Below are 11,832 nucleotides of genomic sequence, written 5' to 3' on the forward strand. Positions count from 1 at the left end.
CATATGCTTTACCTCCAAATCATGTCTACTCCAGTTAATAATCCAAAACTGATTAACTAAAGGCGACTTAATGGTTTTATAGCTGTCAGCTTCAACTGAAGGGAACCAGAGGGGTGAAGGAAGCCTCTCAGCTCCACCCAATCCTATCAGCATCACACGCAGACAGGCGGCCACCCGCCTCGGAACCAGAGAGCGACAGTCTGTCTGCTGATGCGTCTCCTTCTCCCCTGCTTTTCTTTCACCTTTTCCATACATCCTGCAAGACCTCTCCCTCCTCTCTGGTGCTTCAGTGCATTTGCTCACCTGTTTGTTTCACTTCCTGTCTCATAGCGGCTAAGTGAGCTTGTCCACGTGTCCGTGTTCAGGACAGAAACAAGCATTAGCTGTATACACCCAAGTAATCTCCGGTAATCACTTTAGTTCCATTTCCTCTGGTCTGTCAGCCTCTGTATTTATGGGAAATTATATCAAAAGATGGAAAACTCCAACACGGCAGATAGTGCCCGGAAAAACCAGAAGAATTTGGGCGATGCATTGGAATTAATGAGGGTGAAGAGTGCAAGGTTATCTGCTGTTGTTTAGTTAAAGAGGCGACTGTAGTCCAGAGTCTTATGAATGAAACAGCACAGCTGCTCTCTGGAGGAGCACAATAAGCCGATTTCCAAATGACATTTTCATACATTACTGAATTGTTGAAATATGCAAGAGTGGCTACTTTTGCACAATGTGGCCAACTATGAGAGCTGATATGGAAAACATCCCAGTGTCTGCTGCTGTGATGATGTATGAAGCGCGTCCCTGCTAGGCGAGGAGTTCCTTGCCCAAACCCAAAATTACAATCCTGCCAATGAAAACAACCATACAGTGCCTGGATGCTGCTGGTCAACACAAAACTGAATCGAAATTAGGGCATTGACGCAGGTTTTTCAGACCCCGGAAGACCTGCTTATAGATGCCGATTGTCTCTTTTCCCATTGCCAGTGAAGTATACTCATGTCAGCCTCTTTTCTGCTGCGTCACCGTCTGACGTGCCCGAAACACGGTTAGTAAACAGTGAAGATGTTACGGTGGTTAGGTCTTTATTGTATCTATTACTCATTCAGTTTGTTTATCAAACTCAGCGCTAAATTTGGAACGATGTTTGAGCGCTGCTCAGACGGAGACGGGCGGAACTTGTAGCTGAAATGACAAGGAGTCACAGAAGTTACCGACAGAGCATAGCATCGTGCCGGAAAGTGGGCGGAGATTAGCGTGTCGACACGGGTTTTGTGTTCCCATCAATTCCGATCGGAGCCAAGGTGTTAATTACCCGGGTCTACTGCAGTCATTTGACCCGGGTCTGAATGCCGATTGTAGCCTTTCCCACTAAGCAAAAAAGCCGAGTGTTAGCAGGTTTTCTAACCAGTGGGAAAGTGGCTATAGAGGGGTAGTCTCTAAAAACACCTTTCCCACCTAAATTTAGCGCGTTGATTTGGGTTTTTCAGACCCGGGAAGACCTGCTTATAAATGGCAATTGTCTCTTTTCCCATTGCCAGTGGAGTATACTCCTTCCTGTCTCTTTTCTGCTACATTCGAGCGCTACTTGGACGGAGACGGGCGGAAAAAGCCGGGTGTTAGTAGGTGTTAGCAGGTTTTTTGACCAGTGGGAAAGGGGCTTAAATTGAAACACTTTCAGCTTTCATCGACCTGAACACAACGCTAAAAAACAATAAAAACAAGTAAAGATGCGTTTCAATGCACAGTTGAGGACAGCAACTTGTAGCATGCTAAACGACAATCTGAAATGTCCAAGCTGGGAAGGAATCGCCACTCCTTCCCCTCTCAAGAGAGATTTATGAACTCTTGACAAGAGCCAGCAAAGGGAGGACAAACTGTTTCCACATCTAAAGCTCGGCAGACGCCGCTCGATTCCTTTGATCTCGCATGTTATGACTGCCTCACTGCAAAGCATGAGCCTGCAATCTCTGCGCTCATACTTCATGGATGAATCGCCACCAGACGTAACCAACCAGGCGTTCTGGCGATTCCAATAAAGTTTATCAAAACAAGATGGCTGCATCCTCGGTGTTGACAGGAAGAAAAGACGGTTTCTTTCCTTTTGCAAGATAATATGAGGGAAAACAAGTCTGGAAGATGCTGATACTATGGTCTGTTTTTAGGAATTTTAGTTTCAGTGGTTGTAATATTAAAACAAGAACACTGCAGTTTTGAGCGCATCATTTGGCGGGTGCTGTGAGCAAAGTGTAACCATGGAACAGCTTTAACCGAGAGACAGCCGGCCAACATTTTGAAAGGTTGGCATAACCAGATAACTGACTTGATTATTCGAGCATCAGAGCCCTTTTTAAACCGCAATTCAAACAACAACGGAGGTGGCAAAAATTTCCGCCAGATTCTAAAATGGTTCAGAGTTTCAGGAATCAGCCAAATCCAAACCAAACAAATGTTTACTGCATATTAAAACATTAAACCTTCTGCCCTTTAATCAATAAGTATCTTAGCGTAAAACAGCAGAGCTGTGTGGGTTATAACTCAAAGAAGGCACAGCAGCAGAGTCCCACTCACTGCATCATGAAAACACTGAATTATTCACCTCCCAGCTGAGTTTTAGGTAAAAATAGCATGCACACTACTGGAGACTGTATCCACTGCGCTGGGTAAACATCCAAACATATCTGATCGCCGTGGCAGAGGAAAAAAAGGTGTTGACATTGTGAGATGCCAGCAGTCAACACACTGTCCACACGCAAGCTGTCTGCGACGACAATCTTACCATAATCTGAGAGGGAAGATCCTGCAGGACGCTGAAAGAGAGCCTCTTCAGTCACACTGTTATTACAGGGAAAGTCACCACTGGTTTCGTGACAGATGGAAAAAAACATAGACTCGGCTCATCCAGCACGACTCGTCTGTCACCTCCTCTCTCCTGACTCCCCCGGTCATGCTCCTTTTCTCTCAGACACCCTCCTTCTGTCTCCCTCTCTCTCTCTCTCCCTTTCGCTCGATAAAACACTCAATAGTCGAGCACGAGAGGCTGCAAAGGGTGGAGAGACAGAGCTTGCATCAAAGCTCTGTGTCACTTAAATTGCATGTCACTGGCGGACTCTGTCTCCATCTGTGTGTACAACAAAACAGCCAGGATTGCCACAGCAGTCAAAGCGCTGCTCGCCGGCGGAGAGAGCGACAGCGCAGGGATCGCGCCTCTGGAAAGCGTCAATGCACACAATTGCTGAGAAGGGGGAGGGGGAATTTGGGGGTGGCGGGTGAGCGAAGGGTTGAGGGGGGAAGGGGGCTAAGGTTAGGGTAGTGTGTACATCGGTCTGTGGGAGTGTGTCTATTGTTGTGGTGTAGGTTTTTTTTCCCTCTTCTCTAAGGAGTGAATGGGGACGGCAGGTCCAGCTGCTCAGCTGTGTGGCGCTCAGTGATGTAAACTCAGGAGCAAGTTCATTAGCAATACAGAAGCATGAGTTAATGCAAAAGTGCAACAAATCATACCGTACTAAGTTTATATGGCTATAAAGGAGTGCAACAGAACATATTAACATATGGATATTTAAGATGCTGGAGTTTTTAAATCACTGTTTGAGCCGATAGATAAAAGCCTGCAGACTGATACTGATGTATTACAGAGGGGGACATTTTTACAGATATGCCGGTTGTTATAGTTTTTAGCTGAAATTATTATTATTAAATTATTATTTTATTATTAAAATAGCCTTTTAATAAGTAGCATTTACATCAATATGTCGTGCAAATGTACTTTATTATTTCATTAAACAATCTGCTAAATTATTAGAAAAGGTTCTGTGTAATCAAACATCTAAAGACATAAAGGCTACCGTAAAACTTGGTATATAAGACGCACTTTTAATATATTTCTTTTCTTCTTAAAAATGGGCTGTGTCCGATATACCGGTGTGACCAATACGCCAGTATAAAATGCAGAGAGGCATGTTATTGTGTTACCCAGACAATGGCGCTATAATCTAGCTAAAGTTGTCAGTTGTTAAAGTAACAATCTCGCATGTTTCAGTTTTGTGCTCTTGAACGCCGCCCACTGGCGGTAATCTGTAATTGCGGGGACACACATTTTTAAACACATGTCTATGATTGCCTCCCTTTGTCATTGTTCTAACTCTTGATTTTCCTCGCTTTTGTTTGTAGACTGTTTGCCTTCATCTGAGCGTCGAATTAGTTTCTTTTTCTTTGGATTTTCACTTATTTCTTAAGTTGTATCTGTAGTCATCGATCTTTTCTTTGTTTGTTCAGCCATAGTAGATTACTGTTTAGACCAGAAAAGCAGCCGCTTAGCTCCGCCTACCCTCTCTGGCAGACCAACCACTGCTGGGTGATGGAAAACACGTCACTAACTGGGCGCTGCTTGTGAACACCAAGTCTGTAATAATACTATATACTGCAAATGCAAAGGCTTTCATCAGTGGGCCATAGGCTCAATCACCATTGTGTTACCTCATTCAGTGATAGATAGTGACTTAACAGACATTTATTTACATGAAAAAGTTGAGCTTGTTATTTTACGTGGTGACGACACATCTCCGCATTAAACTGTTTCAAGCCGCTATAACGTCCCCTATTTACAATATTCTTCTTGTTGTTGTTTAAAACGAGGAATATTAACTCGCTTTGTCACGGACATGTACCGTCATGATCGCCATTGCGGCCGCTACCCTCCCAACAATCAACGTTACCGTAGGCTGCCAGCTACCGTTAGCTACAGCACCGGTAGCTAGCAGGATTGCAAACTCGACAGGGTGAAAACAGATGGTCGGCTGAATGTGTTTTAAATTAAAATGAATTAAAATAGTGTTGGAATATCTTGTATACACGTTTTTATTAATAAAAAGCTACAGAAAAACGTTTTCCCTCCGACACCCCCAAAAACAGGCCGTGTCTTATATTCCGGTGCAACTTATATTCTGGATTTTACGTTAGTACAATATTTCATAAAACAATATTTAATCATGTTATAAAAATTGAATTTGTAAATAATACAAACATCTCTCTGTATGACATCATCGTGTTCTGGATGTATCTTTATAGCTGTACTTATTAAACTATCAACATGCAAAACTGCAAAGACAGCTTTCACCCTGTGGCAATGGATAATGTTGTTGGGACTTTTTCTCACTATGCAAACACTAAACAAATCCAACAGCTAGCAGATGGAAGAATACCTGATTCAAATCTACTGACTATAAACGCACCGTGTCGTTCAACCTCCCGCTTTGCAAAACTATCACCTCTTAGCGTTTGACCTCCGACCCGCTACAGAAGGAAGTTGCACAAAGACAGAGAGCACCTTCTCCGTTCAGCTGTGTCATACAGAGATATCTCTCCACAGTAACAGAATGTACTGTATGTCGGCTCGCTCCGCACTCCATTCCCTTCCAGCTCCCTGCTCTCAGCGGCACAACACTGGGAACCTTTTCAAAACATCAAGTAAGCTGTCAATAGCAGCACCGCCGCGGCGCATCAGTGAGCTTCCTGCACTCTCAGCGAAGAACAGAAAGGGGCGCGGCATCTTGGGAATCTTGATGGATTTCCTGTACGGTTTTCATAAAGGCAGTTATTGCCAGCACTTCAAAACAAATGGCACGCTCATACAAGAGGTATTTGGATCACAGGAGAGAAACACAGCCTCACAGGGCGTGGGCTTTCTCTTCACCTTTATTGTAACCTGACTCGTGAAGCACAGAAAAACAGGAAGCCAAGCTTAACGTCCAACTTCAAACCACCATTCAATCACGAGACAATTTTGCTGAGACATCTCGGGAATGCAGCGATGCATTATGCATAACCAGTGCTGCATAAAGTGCCAACACATGCCACTGTCTGCTGCTGATCCGCGGCCAGATGCTACTCCTCTCTTTGCCAATAGGAAATTATTCCAGCCTGAGGGTGTTGGGGTACTACAAGGGTGTGGCAGGCGAGGTTTGTGTGTGCTTCAGACGGAGGTGGGGGTCGCGGCCCCCAGATGTCTGTTTCTTAGAGCCTCCACATCACAGCACCACAGACCGACCTCTGACCTCTCCCCTTTAACTCCTGCAGGACCAAAACAATGAGGCGGCTGCAAGTCATACATCACCCTCGCCTACCTTGCTTCCTGAAACAGTGACATCCAATCGGCTCGTGTGGAAGGTCGGTCAGAGCGTTTGAATCAAAGAGAGAGAGTCCTATTTGCTGACTCGACAGCCGGGAGATGATTACATTGCTAATGAGCAGCGGGGAACAATAAGGAGCCGTTTGTGTCCGTGCCAAAGACGTAACACCTTTTACAGTGACCTCCCCAGCAGGAGGTGGAGCGTCACAGCCAGGACAATTTGCAGGTAATTTCTGCCTTTTCTTCCAGAGGAGGTGGCTGACGACCAAACCCAGCAGAGAGGGGGGATGAGAAGAAAGCTCCCTGATGGCTCATGAATGGTCCCCCCCACATCCATTAAGGGTGTATTCAATTACCCGACAGTCGCTCACTGTAGGCATGTGACGAAACGCGACGTCTCTTAAAAACGAGGCCTCCTTTGAGGTGGTCGAATCATTGCATTTGGATTTAAAGACGCGGGGTATATGCAACGCTGGCGACTCTCCAGTAAGAACCAATTTCTACGCTTTTGCTTTTTACAAGAGACAAATCTGACAAACAGCCAGGGCTTGTTCTGAAACCCAAACAAGGCATCCAAGTAAATATCCCCTGACGTCCAGAACCAAGTGCCATTTCTGCACAAAGTTCAAGTTTCAAACAAAGCTCTCTTTCAGACACGCAGTTCCAGACAAAATTCCCATTTCCCATTCATTTTAAATTGATAATTGATTAGGAAAAAAGGACTCCGGCAAGCCCGCGTGCTTATGTGCGGTTATCTTTAACAAGCAAGGCGTTCTGTCTGATTTAATGTAGCGCATGTGAATCCTGCGCTTCCAATGAATGTGGGAAAAAACCAACAGATAGTTTGGTTTCTTCTGAAACAAATAAAGTGCAGCCAAACATGAGTTAAAAATAGACTTATTAACCTTTCTAAAGGGGAAGTCCCCTGGAAAGGTTTCAGCAGGCAAACACTTCCTCCTATGAAACACAGATAAGAGAACAGGCATCTAATTCAATGCTTTTTAAAACCTCAACAAATATATTTTGAGACCGACGGATCGCTGCAAGTATTTAGCTTAAAATATGTTCACATGAATATTTTCCTGTTTAATGATGCATTATTTCACAGACCGCAACCCATCCGATATTAATCGCAACGTTACATTGTATTACCTGGGCCGATGGTCTGGATTATCTGTGGATATTTCTGCAATCCCGCCATCACAAATACACACAAAGCACCCCTAAACAAACACACAGTGCTACCTGCAAACAGCGCAGGCATAGCCCAGCTACCACTTGCTGCTGTTGCGTACCGGTGCGGCTTTTGGGGTCTCCAGTGGGATTCAGCAACTATCGCTCCGGTGGTCCCTAACGAGAATGTCTTTCGGCGTTCTGTCGTCGTTTCCAGCTAGCGCCAACAACCTCCCTCCTTCCAACCATTTTTCGTGAAACCTGCGTCTCGACATCTTAGCTCATCTTTAGCCACAAAAGTTGAGAACAAAATCACGCAGCCAGGCGTCGCCGTTTGTAGATTAACACGCAAAGCTTGACACACCGTCTGCGACATTACGGTAACTTACATTTCTTCTATACTGACACTGATACGTGACAATTTTCCCATCGGCCTCAAGCGCACCATCTTCAAATTTAATACCTACAGCAAACTTACGGTCGTTTTAAGACACTTTATTACTTTAATTTCCCTGATTTTAGAAGACTTTTTAAGGAGCTGCGGGAACCCTGGAGAAAGTAGAATGCAAAAACAGCACAAAACGCATTACTGTCAAATTGAAAAACAAAACTATAAACAGTGAATATTTTATATCATATTTAAATGTCTTTCCAATGCCAGTTCCAAAACTAGCAAGAAGCAGTGTCAACCTCACAGCGCAAACACAACCTCTAACCTGAGGGAAAGTCAGTGTGACGGACAGAAATGCCTGAACCGCTCAACGGCACGCAGCCAGCGGTTTAATGATTTGTCTGCTGCTGGTAAATGATCACACAGCAATATCCTGCTCGGGCCAGTCCTCCGGGCCCCCCCCTGAGGGTCTGACTGACATGATTCTGGCCTGCCCGGGTGACGCTGAAGCGCCAGCCAGCCCATCATATTGACAAGAGCAGGGTGACTGCCCCCCGTGCCTCGTATGACCCAGCCAAGGACCTGTGGAATCGAGCTCGATGAGGCAGAAGAATGACTTATTGAGGCCGCCGGGGAAGGGATGTCACAGGCCGGGCATTTTGTTGGAACGCCGAGCGAAGCGGAGGGAGAAGCAGGGCGGGGCGGTTAATGTCACTAACGAAGCTGCGGAAAACAGATTTAGAAGGCACAACAGCTGTGTTTAGGGACAGACCAAATGACTGGTATGTTCAGAAATTCCACACAGCTTATGCAACGTAAACTACGCCTGCATGTAATGTGAGGGTGTTTCTTTAATCTTAAGTGAAGAGCATTCATTCATCAATGCATCGCTTATGAACCTTGTGACATCTTACAGAGTCACAAGGAGCAGAGCATGTGGGGAAGATGAACGCTGCAGATCTATTTTCTTTATAAAACAATTTGTTGATTATTTTCTTCTTAAGAAATCGGCCTGTATCTCAGGTGATGTCTTCAAATAGCTTTTTCTTTGGTCTGACCCACAGACACAAAACATTCTGTTTACTATAATATAAGAGAAGGAAAAGCAGCAATCCTCACCATAGCTGGACCCATCACTAGAACTGGCAACTACTATCAGTTTAATATATTAAGTCATTATTCCAAGCAATCATTTTTATGGTTCTAGCCTCTCAGATTATCTCCAATGTGAGAATATGTTTGGATTTCTTTGGGTTTTCACTGCTGGTCAGAAATACTGAACATTTTCGTGTAGTTGTTGTAGTTGTGCTAGTTAAGCCGCTTTCCCACTGGTCAAAAAACCCGCTAACACCCGGCTTTTTTGTTTAATGGGAAAGGCTACAACCTTCATTCATACCCGGGTCAAATGACTCTGCAGTAGACCCGGGTATTTATCGCCTCGGCTCCGATCAGCATTGATGGGAACACAAAACCTGTGTGGACGCGCTAATCTCTGCCCCCTTCCCGGCGCGATGCTGTGCTCCGTCGGTAACTTCTGCGACTCCTCTCAGCTACAAATTCCGCCCGTCTCCATCTGAGCAGCGCTCGAACATCATTCCAAAAAATAGACTGAATGAGTAATAGATTCAATAAAGACCTAACCACCATAACATCTTCACTGTTTACTAACCCCGTTTCCACGTTTGTGATGTCAGATGGTGACAGCAGAAAAGAGACCGAAAGGAGTATAGTCCACTGGCAATGGGAAAAGAGATAATCGGCATTTATAAGCGGGTCTTCCCGGGTCTGAAAAACCTGTGTCAACACGCTAATTTTAGGTGGGAAAGGGGTATAATTGATATTTGTGCAGATTGATCAATAATAGAAATATTCAATAGTTGCAGCCATAAATCCAATTTTTTGCACTTGGTTGAGAGTCGTTTTCTTAATCTCCTCTGACAGTAAATTGAACATATTTGGGTATTGAACTGTTTTATGGACAAATTAAGCATTATGAAGGTGTCCCATTAGACGTCATATGGTGTGGATTGTTCTCTGCTTTCTGACATTTTACAGACCAGGCATTTCAATAAACTAGTCAGCATATTAAATCAATGATTATTATAATGGTCAGATGCAGCCAAAGTTTGGTTTACCACGTTGGACTATGAGGGAAAAAGTAAGTCCTAATTTCCCCCAAAATCTGTGATTTAAAGGTTTTCTGACTATCAAAATAGGTGAGAGTTAATTTCTGTCTATCAGCCTATCAATTAATTACTTCAGCTCTCATCTAAAGCAATGCACAGAAGATCCACTGATCCATCAGTCTCTCAAAAGTCTGCTCTACACTTCAGGGTTGAAAAGGTCGAGAGACGGACCACGGTGATGATAGTGTGCTTTGAATTATATTGCACGGAGCCAACAGAGTCACACTGAGCCACAGGAGTTCAGTTAGCCAGGCCAGAGGGCAAACGATGAGACAGAAAGCAGCTCCATAACTCCTTATTACTCCCTCCGGTCCACACAGCTCCATAAGACAGACTAAGACTAGACATGCAGGCAGGTGAAAGGTTTATGAGCATCCACTAATGAGCCCCAGCTGCACTGCACTGCCCTCCTGCCTTGGCACTAGATGCCCTCCAGGCTGAAGAAGTGCAAAAACACACCCTGAGAGACACAACAGTGCACGCCGCAGGTCTAAATGACGCTTAATGGAAACTGGATGCTCCAACCAGCCTTCATATAAACTGTGGTTACGTGTCAATAAAGGTCTTTTGTTGTTGTAGTGAAAGAGCACCCTTGATTTATGCATGCCAAGGGTAGAAACCCCTGAATGACCTCTGGGTGCCAGAATGGCATTTTGAAAGTGCAAGGGGAGTTTAATCTTTAAAAAGATCAGTGTGAGCACGGCTGGTCGAAGAGTAATATTATATTCACGAGTTATTTAGCGCTTCAAGGACAGACAGAGACTGAGTAGGCTCCTAGAGGTGCAGTCGTCCCATTAACATCTTATATTTTTTCCGCATTTCGGTGTCGAAACGTCGCGCGAAAGTTTGTTAAAAGGTTTAATGCGCCGTCTACACGCGGGAACGTATTTAAAAACGTTTTGCGCGCCGGAAATGCGCATAAAATAAAAAGATAACGCTGTATTTTTCCTTTCTTTCGTGGCTCAGTAGGGGTTTAGACTACAGTGCAACAAGTGCAGCTGAGCTTGAAGTCCGCGACAGCACGCATGAATACGACCAGCAGGGACACACAGGCTGAAATAACTTCGCAATTTGAAGCAGAAAAGTCCCGACGTTGCGTTCAAAGGCAAGCTAAATTCTGCACCGAGCTGAAACCGTGTGTTGTACTCACCGTGGGGAGGTTTTCCTCTTTGTCCCGGTGTGTACGGAGATGAGCGGGCGTCGGTGCAGCAGCAGCAGCAGCAGCGTGACAAAGTTTGGTTAGTGGCTCTCTCTCAGCTCAGCATGGCGGCTGGGACCAGAGACTGGATTCAAACCTCTCCGGGCTGTGATATCAACAGACAGGGGGAGGGAGCAGGCTGCAGGGGGAGGAGGTGGTGGTGGTGAGGGACCCAGAGGTGGAAGAAGTAGCTTCAGCTTCAGAGCTTCTACACAGTATAGCTAGCAATGTAAAATTACTCTGTTACAAGTAAAGGTCCTGCGTTTGAAAAAGATTGCTCTTAAAGCTCCTGTGAGGAGTTTTTTTGCTGGTTATGAAACAGACTGGAATTAATTCTGATAGCTCTATATGACCTACAAAAGCAAACCAGACCATCAGTGACAAGATTGATTATTTCTATATAGTTATTTTTAATACCTGAAATCACTGGCAGGGGGTAGGTGTCAGACAAAGCGATTACCTGCACGCTGCCTTTGTTTACATTTTCCAGGGCAAAATTTAAAGTGAATGACTGCTAAAGAAAGCAGGATGAGTGTTTTTTGTTAAAAACCACCAGTTAAGCATGAACAGGACAAAATCAGCAAAGAGATAAGAGGTACGGCTTTGTCAGCAGGGGGCGCCAAATTCAACACAACCCGAAAGTTCCTCACAGGAGCTTTAAGTTAAAATACACAAGGAGGCTACATGGAGCAGAACTTATACAGCAGAATGGACTGTTATGTATTATATTAAAGGATTATATTTTATATTTAACACTTTCATG

General features: G+C 44.6%; 1 protein-coding gene across 4 annotated transcripts in view; it reads right to left on the reverse strand.

Annotated features, from left to right (window-relative positions):
• sema4d (sema domain, immunoglobulin domain (Ig), transmembrane domain (TM) and short cytoplasmic domain, (semaphorin) 4D) overlaps positions 1–11,128 on the reverse strand; it is a 58,312-nt gene extending 47,184 nt beyond the window's left edge. For 3 of the 4 annotated variants that reach the window (XM_069673116.1, XM_069673115.1, XM_069673111.1), the window contains exon 1: positions 11,022–11,128. The gene's annotated coding sequence lies outside the window, so the exon portion shown is untranslated. Of the gene's footprint in view, positions 1–2,773; positions 2,986–11,021 lie in introns of those variants that run through there. The other variant, XM_069673112.1, reaches the window with a different exon arrangement.
• Between the last annotated feature and the right edge of the window lie 704 nt (positions 11,129–11,832).

Source organism: Semicossyphus pulcher, unplaced genomic scaffold, assembly GCF_022749685.1.
Source record: "Semicossyphus pulcher isolate SPU_LCO1_2020_fin unplaced genomic scaffold, fSemPul1.0.p SCAF_22, whole genome shotgun sequence".
Classification (NCBI taxonomy): Eukaryota; Metazoa; Chordata; class Actinopteri; order Labriformes; family Labridae; genus Semicossyphus; species Semicossyphus pulcher.